General features: G+C 41.3%; 1 long non-coding RNA gene across 2 annotated transcripts in view; it reads left to right on the forward strand.

Moving 5' to 3' along the window:
* The window catches only part of LOC123343914, a 152,997-nt gene extending 143,698 nt beyond the window's left edge, over positions 1-9,299 (forward strand). For both annotated transcript variants that reach the window (XR_006572402.1, XR_006572401.1), the window contains exon 4: positions 8,059-9,299. This is a non-coding gene — a long non-coding RNA (uncharacterized LOC123343914). The remainder of the gene's footprint in view (positions 1-8,058) is intronic.
* Positions 9,300-14,132: the final 4,833 nt, after the last annotated feature.

Consider the following 14,132-nt stretch of genomic DNA (forward strand, 5'->3'; position numbering starts at 1 on the left):
CTGGTATATGGTCCCTTGGGGACTGTTACCAGATGGCTTAGGTTACAGCATCCCCTAGGCCTCTCTAAGCTATGACAGGGGTGGTACAAATCAGCCCAGAGAATCAGGGAGCCATAACCAGATCTCAGCACAGGAGAATATCAGGGTCATGGGCTTATGTGGGACTGAAGTAGTGTATAGGCCTTGTGCTAATTTTTGTACAAAGGAGAATGTCACCCTCAATTTACTCTGCAAAGATTAATTAACCCTCACAAATCTCCTGGAAGATTGGCAATTATATACATAGATAAGTTAAGCCAAAGCCTGACGTGCTGGCTGAGTAAGGAACTTAGTTCTGATGTCCAGTCCCATGCTATAACCACTAGACTACACTCCCAGGAGACCTGTGCACACACATAATTCTTTTGTTAACCCTTCTCATACAAACAGCTTTTAAAAATAATAAAGACACTGCAGAAGAGACCAAGTAAATCTGTATTGAATGGAGCCCTGAGGATGTATGTTTGAGGAATCCTATGGAAATATTTCTTTATGCCGGCTAGGGCCTGATCCTCCAAGGAGCTGAGCATCTGCTCTAAGGTGAAGTCAGTGGGAATAGAGGATGCTTATGACTTTGCAGATTTACAGATTTGCCGAAGGCTAGAAAATGGAATTTCTATCCCAGGGGAAATTCTGACATTTCAAAATTTGTTATAGTCCCCAACTGGGACAAAAAGTTGACATTTTGAATGGAATGGAAATTGTGAACAATAATGCACCCTGAATTAAATGTTTCATTCAGATAATGTAAAAATATAATATAATGTATACAAAAGTGAAAACTCAATGAGAAAGTTGAAATGAAATACCCCATTTCAATTTCAAATTGTTCCAAATTTTTTCCATTGATAATTTCCTCAAAATCAACACGTTCTTATGAAACATATTTATTTTGACCAAACAGCATTTTTCAGTGGAAACCAGTTCTGTTGAAAAGTTTTTGACAAGCTCTAGTAGGGATGCTTCTAGGAGTAGGTTCTGTCTGAGCAACCTATAGCATCATAATCTCAACTAAATGGCACAATCTGGTTCAAATCTTGCAAACCTGACAGGATTAAGAGGTTATATATCAGTGCCTCCAATTTTATAGGTTAGTAAAAGCTTTTACAAAATATAGTTCAAGGTATTTTCTCTAGGGTTTTCAAATTTAAAGAGCTGTATATTAAGTCGAAGAAGATTTGCTGAATTTATTTTGAAGAAAATGTACCAGGAAAAATGAGCAAAGCATTTAAAATACAATAAAAGGTGGCAATTTATTTTGCCTTCATACCAACAAAGCTTACCTGTAGAAACAATAACAAACCAGGAACCAGTAAGTAAGAGAAGATGTCATGAACTGTATCAAAGATAAATAGGAAGCTTTTACAAGGTATGCTTTAAAGGAATATTTGTCAAATGACACATGATGAAAAGTTAAGGCAAATAAAATCAGCATCCCAGAGTGCACAAAATGTAAGCCAACATTGTTTCACAAGTACATACACTCTAGTTAAATAACCATAAGAAATGATCAGCTATCAGATGATGAGAGAGTAGACTTTGAAGAGGGTAAAAGCTGAATTATCATCAAATGATTATAGACCACAGGGTGGACTTAAAGCCAAGACTAGACTTCCAAGCACAGGGGCATTGGATTGGAAAGTGTGCCTTTAAATGGCATATTTTGGTGGTGAATCATACTAACATTCCACTTATGGGAATTTTAGTTCTAATTTCCATGTTCAACATAGAATAAATCCTTTAAAAATGAAGGAATGGTTAGAAGCTTATTCTTGCAGCAGCACAGAAGCAATTTCCACCGCTAAAAAGGGGGTCAATGTCAAAAGGGCGTATCCTGCTTAAGTCAATGGGAGTTTTTCCATTGATTTCTGTGGTAGCAGGATCAAGCCCAAGGGACTAGATGTTCAGCTAGTGTAAACCGAGATCAGTGGAGCTTCAGTCAGTGGAGCTAGAGCAATTTGCGCTGGCTGAGGATCAGGCTCAAGAGTTCTAAATGGCTTACTGCAAAAGAGATGCCTCAACACTTCTGTGGCATGACAAGTTAGATATCATGCATGGAGCAAAGTATACAGACTTAGAAAGAACATGGTCTAGTCTGGATATAGGGTGCCTTAGACATTCCACATCCTCAGCTTTCAATGCACCTGCAAAAGCATGGATGCCAGGACAATGGACATATTGTAAAGGTCAAATTCAGAAGTGATGTGTAAAGGGCTGGGGTAATTTTCCTATCAGGAACTGGGTAAAAGGGAGTCTAAATTAGTGTTGTCACAGGCAGAAGAGTCAGCCCATGTTGCGTTAACACAGACTTCCTTGACCCTATGTCTGAGTTTGTTAAAATAAGGAAAATCAATATTAATTTGAAAATGATGGACACACCAGTACTAAAGATCCCTAGATGCTGCCAGTTGACTTGAAAGAGATTTCTTAAAAGAAAGCTAAGAATATGAGCTACCAAAGAAGGAGGAAATATTCTAGTGGCCTGTTCAGCTAGATCAGAGCAAGATTCCAAATCTTTCTCTCCATCTCTGATTAATTATATGTCTTCTCTAGTTAACTGGAGTAACAAAGAGACATTATGCTTAATTCTGGTGAGCACAAGTGCAAGGTGAAATGCTCTCTGTGTACTTATTGAGTCTAATAGTTTACATCTCACTGAATCCAATCACTTTAGCAATTTATCACATTAAAATTGCATTAAACTGGTTGTATCCAGCTGTGCTAATTTATCACCAAAAGGGACCCTACAGTTGAGTCTTTTGGTTTATTTTTAAATACCAAGAGTGAAAGTTGAGGGTAATATTTTGCATGTTACCTCTGGAGTATATAGAACAAACTAACTTGGACCAACTAGCTTGATTTGTTCAATGCCAGTGCTATTTGGAAGCTGTGAAACCCAAAGGAATCAGTAGTCTTGATTCTCCCCTTTATTTTCACTGAGTATATGTGATAACTCCCCTAAATTCAGTTGTTACTCCTGATTTTCAGCAGGATAAATGAGGTCAGAATCAGGTGCATTATGTATAAATAAATAGTTGTTGCCGGGTAGGTAGGTAGGTAGATAAAATGTCAGATGTACCATGTCACTGTTGTATGACATATTGGGGAAATGGATTGATATACACAGTACCAGGGTATTTTGAAACTGAAAACCTCACACTGACCAATTGCAACCAGAAAAGAAGAAAACAAAGTATCTGGTTTCAAAGAAATTAAGAAATTGCAAACTGGTTAAAGATTAAACGTACAGCAAGAGTAAGGGACAGAATTGAGTTAAGCATTGATGAGAAACGGAAGTTAGTAAAAATAAGATTTTATGTATAGTAAAGTTACAATTTACCTGATCCCTAAGTAGTCTTTTCACTAGATCTTGTTTTCAGAGCTGTCACGCACACAGCCCTGTTAAAGTCCCCTCTACCCGAACACTCACCAGGCTGTTTTTTACGCCTCCAGAGTCTGAGCACAGTCCAGGCACTGTTCCTGGCTGGAGTCTTCAGGCACACTTTCAGGGGGCAGATCCTCTGTCTGGCATCTCCTCCTGAGAGCTGGGACCCCACAATCAAACTGCCTAGCCTCTGGAACAAGTGCTGAACCCTCAAGCTCTCCTGTAGCTCAAGCAGAACTCCAGCCATGTGGGCACTCTGGGTTTATAGTTCAACTCTTCAGGGTCACGTGACCGTGAAAGCAGACAGACCCACCAATAGGCTTTGCGCAGGGTTCTAAACTCAATAGCGTTTTACTTAGCATAAGAGATACGCAGCTCTAGACAAAATAGTAAACACACCTCTTTGTATTTTCCTGCCTCAGTTTCCTCACCACTCTGGAGAGTTCTTTGGGCATGAGACGAGTCCCTCTGGGTGTCCAGGGTCCTTCCCCTGCTCCTCATGACATCTTTTCAGAATCCTGGAGCCTTTCTACGTCAGCTAGAGGTTTAACAACTGACTGTTGTCCCTCAGTTGGCGGTAATTCCACATCCATATGGAGGCATTCCATGGTACAACAATTTCATAACAACTTCATAACATCAGAGAGAACTCATAATTTGTACATGTGACAATTTGGAGAATCTGCTTAAGAGGCAACACAAAACGTTTATTCTCTCTTTCATGTAAAAGTCCTATACAATGTAATTGGCATGAAAGCAAGGAGGTTCTACAGAAATTACTCAGGCCTGGTCCACACTAAAAAGGGGGTTCGAATTAGGGTACGCAAATTCAGCTACGGGAATAGCATAACTGAATTCGAAGTACCCTAATTCGAACTACTCACAAGTCCAGACGCGGCGGGGTCGAACTCCACGGCTCCCCCGTCGACTCCACCACCGCCGTTTGCAGTGGTGGAGTACTGGAGTCGATCGTGGCGCTTCCGGAGTTCGAACTATCGCGTCTAGATCAGACGCGATAGTTCGAACTCTGTGAAGTCGAACTCACCGCGTCGACCCACGCGGTGAGTATGGACCTGCCCTCAGAAACCTATAGAATTTAATAGAGAATTATATCCCAGCTATAGAATTCTATTGGTTGGTTTTAAAATTCTATAGAGAGGTGATCACTCTTCATTAAATCCTCTTGAACTTTTCGTAAGAGACAGAACAAGTGCATAACTCCCACCGGTGCAAAGGTGAGTTTCATACAGTCACAGAAATGTAGGGTTGGAAGGCATCTCAAGAGGTCATCTAGTCCAGCCATTGCACACTGAAGCAGGATTAAGCATACCTAGGCACGTCGGGATGTGTGTGTGTCAAAGATTAAAGACCTAAGCATCCTCTATGGCAATTTAAAGGATACCCTATATCTGCCCCCTCTGTTTAGATTGTAAGCTCTTTAGGCCGGAAACTGTCTACTCATTTATGTTTGTAAAACAGCTAGCACAATGGGGCCTCATTAATGGTTGGCACCTAGGCACTGCTGTAATTAATATAATTAGTAATAATAAATATAAATCAGAGTGGAGCTGAGCTGCACAATTCAGATCCAAGCTGCTCCAAAATACAAAGATGATTAGATGTCTTGTTCCATTTCAGGCCCATCTCTTTCTTAAACATACACCTCATATTACTCAGGGCTTCTCTACACATACAGTGGAGCAGCAGCGCCACTGTAGCACTTAGTGAAGATGCTACCTATGCCGATGAAGAGTTTCCCTCCCTGAGAGGCGGTAGCTATGTCGACGCAAGAAGCTCTCCTGTCAACATAGTACTGTCTACACTTGGGGCTAGGTGGCAGGGCCGGCTCCAGACCCCAGCGCGCCAAGCGCGCGCTTGGGGCGGCATTTTGCCGGCAGGGCGGCAGGCGGCTCCGGCGGACCTTCTGCAGTCATGCCTGCGGGAGGTCCACCAGAGCCGCGGGACCAGCGGACCCGGTGGACCTCCCGCAGGCATGACTGCGGAGGGTCCGCTGGTCCCGTGGCTCCGGTGGACCTCCCGCAGGCATGGCTGCGGATGCTCCACCAGAGCCGCGGGACCAGCGGACCCTCCGCAGTCACGTCTGCAAGAGGTCCCCCGGAGCTGCGGGACCGGCGTGCTTGGGGCGGCCAAATTCCTAGAGCCACCCCTGCTAGGTGGGTATAACAGCGTTGCTCAGGGTGTGGATTTTCCACGCCCCTGAGCGAGAGTTATATCGACATAAGTCTGTAGTGTAGACCAAGCCTCAGGAAGAAGAAATGCATTTCAAAAGAGACACGTTTGCTCAAACAGCTGCAATCTGCAAGTTTCAGCTCCAAAAGAAAAAATTGGATCAAGAAGATAGTATCAGGAAGCCATGGATTAAAGCTTGCAGGTCTGAAGACAGCAGGACTGAAGAGAAATGTTTTAATTTGAAATGTACTTTTAAATCCCTTTTTTTTTAATTTACAGCTACTTGTCGATTAATATCATAAAGTCTCTTGGTCCAATTCTCCATTTTCTCTCTGCTCTGCAGTTGTCTTTCTGCTTCTGCATGCCACTCACATTCTGCTGAATAGTGTGCAATTTTTTTAAAATAGCTTGTGGGCAACTGGTTTGAGATTACAAGTATCTTGTAAATTGGTTGTCATTATTTAAACGCCAAAATGGCATTTTGCCTCAGGGCTGGAACAAATAAATATGTTTTTGCTTGAGAATGTTCTTCCTAATAATTTGAAAAGCCCTCATCTTACTGAGCGTGTCTCATTAGAACCTAGTCCAGTGGAACAGCATGGGGATCATATGGATGATAGCTCAATCTTTAACAAAGATTTTGTTGTTTTTCTTAGGGCTGCCAGTGATTGTGAATGGATTGGTTTTGTGTTGGTCTGGGCTTGATAAAATAAAAAGAGAGACAATAGAAATTAAACACCTAGGAGTTATTAAAATGATACTTTGGGGGTTATTTGAAAGAGACATTGACATATATATTGTATTTTCAAGAGAATTTTTTTTTCAGGGGGATGAATTAGATTTAGTCATCACCAATTCAGGTACTGGAAATATTTTAAGGCAGTGCAGTTGCACTCACTTACACCCTGTCTGTATTTAGCCACTGTGAGTAACTATGAAACACCCAACATTGGACCTCTTCCCTTAGAACTCTGCTCACATTTGGATTACTGCTCATATCTCAGTGAGATCAGAAATCTTTAAGCTATCAGGGTTTTGTTTTTTCTAAATTATAACCAGATCAAACCCTTCGAGACTTGTGTTCTTTATGGGAATTTGGAATTCCACTTTTCAGGTTTTCTGAACCTTAGTTTAGCCAGATAGTGGCCCAGATCCTGGCTGCTCTGCAGAACAAACATTTGTTGAAGCCCAGCAGGTTTAGCAGAGGTGGTTTTGAACTACCATTATGCTCCCCTAGTTCTAGTGCTTGGGAGCTTTAGATTAGTCCTATAAGGACAAATTGGCCATAACCCCTTTCCTTGGCCACTCCCCCATGTTGGCAGTCAAGAGCATTACACTGATGGTATGGGCATCCCATACTACCCAATGATCTTATACCCGAGAAGAGAGAAGCCTTGAATGGTAAGATCCACCCTGCCATTTTCAAGTCTGCCTTGCACCAGGGGAAACATCACAAAACAGGCTTCATGTTCCAGAGAATGCAGCCCATGATGACCTATATATGGGATAGGGACCATGTTCTAGATTGGTGTTTGCACAGTGCCTTGCACAGTGGTCTATGAGTAGGACTCCTAGACCCTACAGTAATACAAATAATAAATGAAGGTTTTAAGAAACCATCATGTAGATAATGCTGCTTTGACTCTAATTTTATTTTTATTTCATGCACTAATAAACACAATTAATTTAGTGGTCATCCTCCAAATTTAGCATCTAGGTATCCCCCATAGTGAAATAATGCAACATGCTTGAAATTATCCCAAAAAATTACATTCTCTTGCAGAGGAGTTAAAAAAGGCTGCCATGTCTGAGCTATAGGGAAAATCCAATTTCCAGGGCTGGGAAAATAATTTTTTTTTAAGAATCAGTCTTACTTATTAAATATGAAAAAGTTAATGAGTACAACAGAAAAACCACACAATCTGAGGGAGGATTGACAAGATTTTCAGCTCCTTTGAATTCCTTTCCCTGAGTGGTTTTATCAATCACTGCCTCACTATAGGGTAGTGTGGAGGAAAGCATCGTTATTGAAGAAAGCATTTAAGCACATGCTTGAGTCCCACTGACTTAGAGTTAGGCATGTGTTTGGGGGCTATCCTGAATCATGACCTTCAAATGCAGGGGGGGATTTTCAGAAGTGCCCAGGGCTGGCCTAACCTGGCTCCCCCTGAAGGCTAAAATTTCAATTGACTTCAATGGGAGCAGAATTAGGTCAGTGCTGTGTACTTTGGAAAACCCTACTCTCAGAGTATTATTAAAATAAGTCAGTGAAAATATTGAGACTAGAACTCAAAGCCTCCCAGTTGTTGGTCATTGCTCATGCCTCTAGGGAGAAACCTGTTCTGTAACTCAGAATAGGATGAAATCAAACTGTACAGTGCAGTATGCAATTCAGAACCTTTCAGAAAACATTTGTCTAAACCTGAAACTTTTTTTTGTCGCAGGAGACTCCATGTTCCCGATCAAATTGGTGGTGTTCAAGGTACAATCAGACAAGGCCAACTCCCACCAGTTGAATGCAGCAAGAAGATAATCGTTTACTTGTTATTTATTCTGACTCTCAAAGTATAAAGTGTTCTGTTTTATGGTCTTGTTTATAGCACTCTGTAGTTGTAGGTTTAGCAAATGACCCAGAAGACTAGCCCTGCAGCTGAGCTTCGAGATGCACGGTGTCCGAGCAGCAGTACTAGAGAGGGGAAAAAAGGATAGAAACGATTAAGAAGAGCCATTGAAACCAATGAATGACATAGCAATTCAAAGTTCAGTGCTGGCACAATCACAGCACTACCTTAGGCTGTATATAAAACCACAAGCATAGCTGTAGCCCAGCACAGGTGTATAGGTAAAAAGTGATCAATAGTAACTGGGTTTAAAAAAAAATAGAAACCAACATCATTAGCTCTGTGGTAAATTTCAGTACAAAGTAATAGCCAGCTGAACCCTGACAGGTGCTGAGTATCTGCTGAAAACTCTCATAGGAATCAATGAGAATTGCAAGTGCTCTACAACTGTGCATTGGCAACTGTAATGTTGACACCAGGAGGCTATTAGTATTGTTGACAGCCCAATTGGCTGGGCTGCCTGCGGTAGCTACTTTATCCTGCACTGAAATATATCATACAGTATTAGGTATTGCAATTGCTGCCCTCCTATAATGCACATGGACGTGGCTCAGATGACGAGAAGGAAACCAGGCTATGTCACAAGCTCTGTATTGTTGTGGTTGGATGAAGCATCGTGGAGGCTGGTGAGTGAGCGCTGCTGCCTGGGAGACAGGCTCCTTTACAGTAGCTCCCACCAGCCCACCACAAAATTAGTACCATGTGGGTGGAGGGCTTTGCTGGGTATTGTTTGATCAGAGAGGGGCTGTGTGTAAGAGAAGCAGGAGACATGGCACAGAGAGAGGGACTGAGGGCTTGTCTACCCAGAGGTGCAGTGAGCACCGCAGGGGTGTGATTTCTAAAACCCACTGATATGCTGCGCATTACTTGGTCCGTGTAGACCCTGCTGGTGTGCACTAAAGGTTTCCTTGGGCACTTTAATGTGGTGCTGTTTGAACCAGCACTGCATTCAAGTGCGCCACTGGGGTCTACACAGACCAATTAATGAGCAACATGTTGGTGTGCTTTAGAAATCCCACGCTCATAGGGCGCTTTACCCCACCATGTAGCTAAGGCCGGAGAGAAGCAGAAAGCAAGCCGAGCACATGCAGCCTGGAAACATGGTATGTGGCCCTTGGAGAAGCGTGTGCTGCTGGCTGAAAGAGGATTGGCCCTGTGAGCAAGTACAGTCTCCTGTTGTTTGGTTCATCCTGTGTTCAGGAAAACATTGTAAATAAACAAGACTGCATCATAGAACCACCTGACTCTCACCAATTTCTCCTCCTAACTGAGACAACCTATAAGACCCTGTATTTTTGGCTAGTTGCCTGGGTGGAAAGGGGTAACAGTGTTGTTCTGTTCTAAAGAAGAGGGGAAAGCTTTCTTCTTTTCTTTTTGTAAACCAAAATTCCCTTTAGAGAGAATTAAAAGGGGAAACTTTCTCTTCAGTTACAGAGTCAAAAGAAGAAGAAAATTATATTGAGGAGTGTCACAAGAAGTGGGGGCTGGGTGACCATGTGGCTGAGCTGTAAAAGAAGAGTTGATGGACTCCTTGGGGACAGCTGGCATACAGCCTGGAACATCCCTTAGGGATCAACTGAGAGCCCAGCTGTGTATCCATGCAAGGGAGCAATAGGGTATCTATAAGGAGTCATCTTACTTCCCTACACAGGTTACCCACATTGCCAGATCATGCATCAGAGGGAGAGAAACTGCTGCTGGGCCACTCATCCCTCTCCTGCATCGATGGGAAGGAGTGGGCTAGCTGCACAGTTAGATCTGGGCAGAGGAAGAAATAACTTGCTTCAGCAAAAGGCCTTGTGTAGCTTGCTTACAGGGACTGGTTTGTGACTCTCAGATTCTGTCTGGTCTCTGCTCCTGAGATAGCTCAGCTATTGACCACCCCTTACTTATACTGGATTGCAAGGTGCCACCCCCGTCCTTAAGCATATATGTTCCGTACAAAGATGCCTTTGTTCATTTGCAGTTTAGGTCATCGTATATAAATCCCCAATGGGACGCCAGTGGTAAAGAAAAAGAATGAGCCCCCTTCCAACACCATAAATCACTGGGCGCCTGCTCTTGGCACTTGGCAGCCTGTTATTCTCTAACCCATAAATTATTTAGGTGTTGCTGCTATAGATAACACTCCATTGTTTTGCATACAGAGTGAGCTATATTTTTGCAAAAGGGAAGGTTCTTTAAGTGTGATGCTCAGATCTTGTTTTTCTAGACACCTTTAGTTTTCTATAGTGTTTGTACAGCACCTAGCACAATGGGGCCTGGTCCATGACTTGATATCCTAGGCTACCGCAATACAAATGGTAATGATCAGAGTGTGATGCCCTTTCTTTGAGTAGTGCCTTACTACATCAGCAGTGTATTTATTTCAGTGGGACCACTTATGGAGTAAGGTGCAACTCAGTGTGATGAAGGGTATCAGAAATTGATCCTAGCTGGCTGACCACACTCTGAGGTCTTTTGATGGCAGGGAATTGAAGATTTCATCCTTTCGATAAATCACGTGGCTCGACCTCAGATTTTGATATTGGTATTTGGTATAAAGTGGTTATGACTTCTGCAAATGTCATAGGTACCACTAATCAGTGTAAGCTCTCCATGGCCCTGCACAACTAGTATTTGGAATGGGGGTTAATCTGGTATGCCAGGCTAACTAAACTATTTTCAAATTGCTTGCTGTTACTGGTGATGTACCATTTTAGGCTTATTCTTATGACAAACCTTTTTATCATTATTCTTGAAATAGAGACCTGCCACAAATAATTTATGTAGTGTCAAACAAGAGATAACTACTCACTTGCTGGCAGAGTGATTATCTTGCTACCCACAGTTCTTTGTACTTGAATATTCTACTGGGAAAGGGAATGTGTAATATTAACTGCGATAATTATGGAGTCCTAGTACAAGGTGCGGTATATTTCTTGGTAAACAGCTCTCTTTGGTATTAGTTTGTTCACTATGTACCTTATACTGTGAGGACTTCTGTAACAAGAAATATCACAGTGTATTAGGAAAACAACGGAAAAAGTGCACAAAGAAATCGATTGAAAGGCACAATATACCTGCATGTTAATCACAATGTGGTGCTGTAGTATTTTAGATTTTGAAAATACAGTTGTTTTCATGAAGAAAGTGTGATGCTGTCTGAGTCTTGGGATTCTCTTTCTCACCCATTTCTTTCATTTATTTAATTATTTAACTACCATATTTATTTAGTTAGTAGTGCCCAGGGGTACCTGTAAGGATTACTATAAATTTCTGATGGTGGTATAGTGGAAACGACAGTTGATATTCTATTACAGGAGATTGTGACAATGTGTTGTAATAGTTGGAGAGCAAGGAAAGGGAACTTGGTTTTATAATGCATTACAAACGCCATGGTAGAGAACAGAACCAGCTGAATAGCTAGTTAAAAAACACAGGATTTTACATTTCTTTACTTGCTTTTCAAAATTTCATCAAAATGTTTCAACTGCTGAAAATTTTCAACCAGCTCTGTGGCTGGGCAATAACCCCAAAATGTTCAATGAAAATTTTCATTGAAACGGTTTTTATGTTTTTTCTTACCCATCAAAAATCAAGTTTCCAATGAAAAATGTCATCAAGATATGGGAAAATTTGACAGGCCCTAATAGAATATTTGTTGAAAGTGTCCAGTGGTTGGGATGAAGATAGGATGTTTCCTTTTGAATGGAAGGGAGGAAGTCTGAGTGGTTGTTGGGAGATAAGGCTTATAAGCATAGTGTGTGCCATATCTGTGCTGTGATTCCCATTGTTTTTATTCTTTTGTATTGATACAATATTAACTTGAGCAACATTAACTGTAAGCTAAGCAACCACAGCCTGGTAAGGAAAATTTCCTCAAGTTCTTTAATAACTATGTCTTAATGCTGATATAAATGATGTTATTGGATGGATATCTATCAACATTGATTATACTTTCTTCCTTGTGCTCATCTCAAAGATCTCTAGCCATAGTGCTGTACGTAGCAGGACCCAAAGTCATTGTTGGTGTGACTACATTTAAGTCAGCAGAGTTGCATCCAAGATGAATTTGGTCCACATAGTCAATTTGAATATGATTTGGTGAGAAGTGGACCTAGGACAGGGGTTCTCAAACTGGGGGTCGGGACCCCTCAGGGGGTCACAAAGTTCTTACATGGGGGATTGCGAGCTGTCAGCCCCCACCCCAAACCGCGCTTTGCCTCCAGCGTTTATAATGGGGTTAAATATATAAAAAGTGTTTTTAATTTATAAGAAAGGGTTACACTGAGAGGCTTTCTATGTGAAAGGGTTCACCAGTACAGAAGTTTGAGAATCACTGACTTATAGGATAATCATACATTCACTTGAGTCTATTGGGCACACAAGGAATTCAGGATCAGGTCCAGAAGCCTTCCGAAACAGTGCTGTTTTTCATGTTTCTTATATATTTAGTCCAATTAACTTTGATTCAGTGCTTGAAAGTCTATATATTCTTTGTGAGCTACCAGCTCTATATAATGTGTCAGAAGCCTGGATTTCCTTAATGCTTTTGCTGTGTCAAGATAAAATTGAATCAACCCAGAAATTTCCAAGTTTTGCTTAATTATCCAAGTCACTTTGTAATAAATGAGGAAGTTGTTTTGATTTTTTAAATACGTTAATTTGCATTACACTCCTTTTCAACCCATCAAACCATCTTTCTTGTTTAAGTTTTCAATGTCATTTTTCATCACCATAAAGATGATGGAATTTAAAGTGATGATTAAAAGAACAAACAAACCCAGGATCTCGTTTGCTTTCAAGAACTCCAAAAATATAAGAGGCTTTGTTTAGATCTGGTGATGAAGATAAAGTTGTTATAACTTCTGGAAATGTTACAGGCACCATTAATCAGTGTAAGCTCTTCATGGCCCTGCACAACTAGTATTTGGATTTATTGCCAACTTAAATGTGCATACAACAGAGTCCTTGTTAGGTAGGTGTAAACCCGTTGGGAGACTGATATTAATAGCCTAGACAACAAGAGGCCTGAAAAAATGCTAGTGTGCCTTCAGGAAAGAGCTATTATGTTCTAAACCCCTTTCCTCCCCCATGCAACAGGTCACATATTGATATTCTGATTAGGAGGATTGATTGGTGCTCTTTGGAAACTGTCTGGAAAAAAGCCTTCTCCTTCGTACCTCTGCAGTGGGCTCATCCATGGAGATAGAGAGTGAGGTTAGGGTGACCAGACAGCAAATGTAAAAAATCGGGACGGGGTGGGGGGGTAATAGGAGCCTATATAAGAAAAAGACCCCAAAATCAGGACTGTCCCTATAAAATCGGGAAACAGCACTGTTTCGGAACCTAAGTGAGGTTCATGTTTCAAGTAGGCTCCTGTTGCAGGGCTGAAAAGGCCTAATTTTTTTCATCTTTTTCGTTCATGTCATTGTAATATGCAAATCCAACTAGATAACCAAATACATAGGTAAACAGAGATAAATAAAACATTAATGTAATTCAGACATGCTGTGCTTTTGAAGAATTAAAGTAAACTATTAATGCTTCTATGAATAACAGTATAAATTATAGAGCAGCCAATTATACTATGTGTCTGTGTGAAATCATAGGGTAAAACTAAATGAAAATACTGTAAACCAGACATGGATAGAGGAGGGTAAATTTAAAAATCTGTATTAGGTTTAGGCTAGGGTTCTGGGGGTGACCTGATGCAAACTAAGTCAAAAGGTTCAGTTTTGACAGTGCCAACCTCTAATGAAATCTGTGGCCTTCTGTGAATCAGACCTGAAGAACAGGTCTCTGTGGTCTTGGACCAGACCCAGAGTTGTAGGAATACATATGAATCCAGGAGTTTGAGTCCAAAACCTGCATCTCTGGAAAATTTTGGAGAAGAGATGTCATTTCTACTTCAA

Source organism: Mauremys mutica, chromosome 11 (assembly GCF_020497125.1).
Source record: "Mauremys mutica isolate MM-2020 ecotype Southern chromosome 11, ASM2049712v1, whole genome shotgun sequence".
NCBI classification, from domain to species: Eukaryota; Metazoa; Chordata; order Testudines; family Geoemydidae; genus Mauremys; species Mauremys mutica.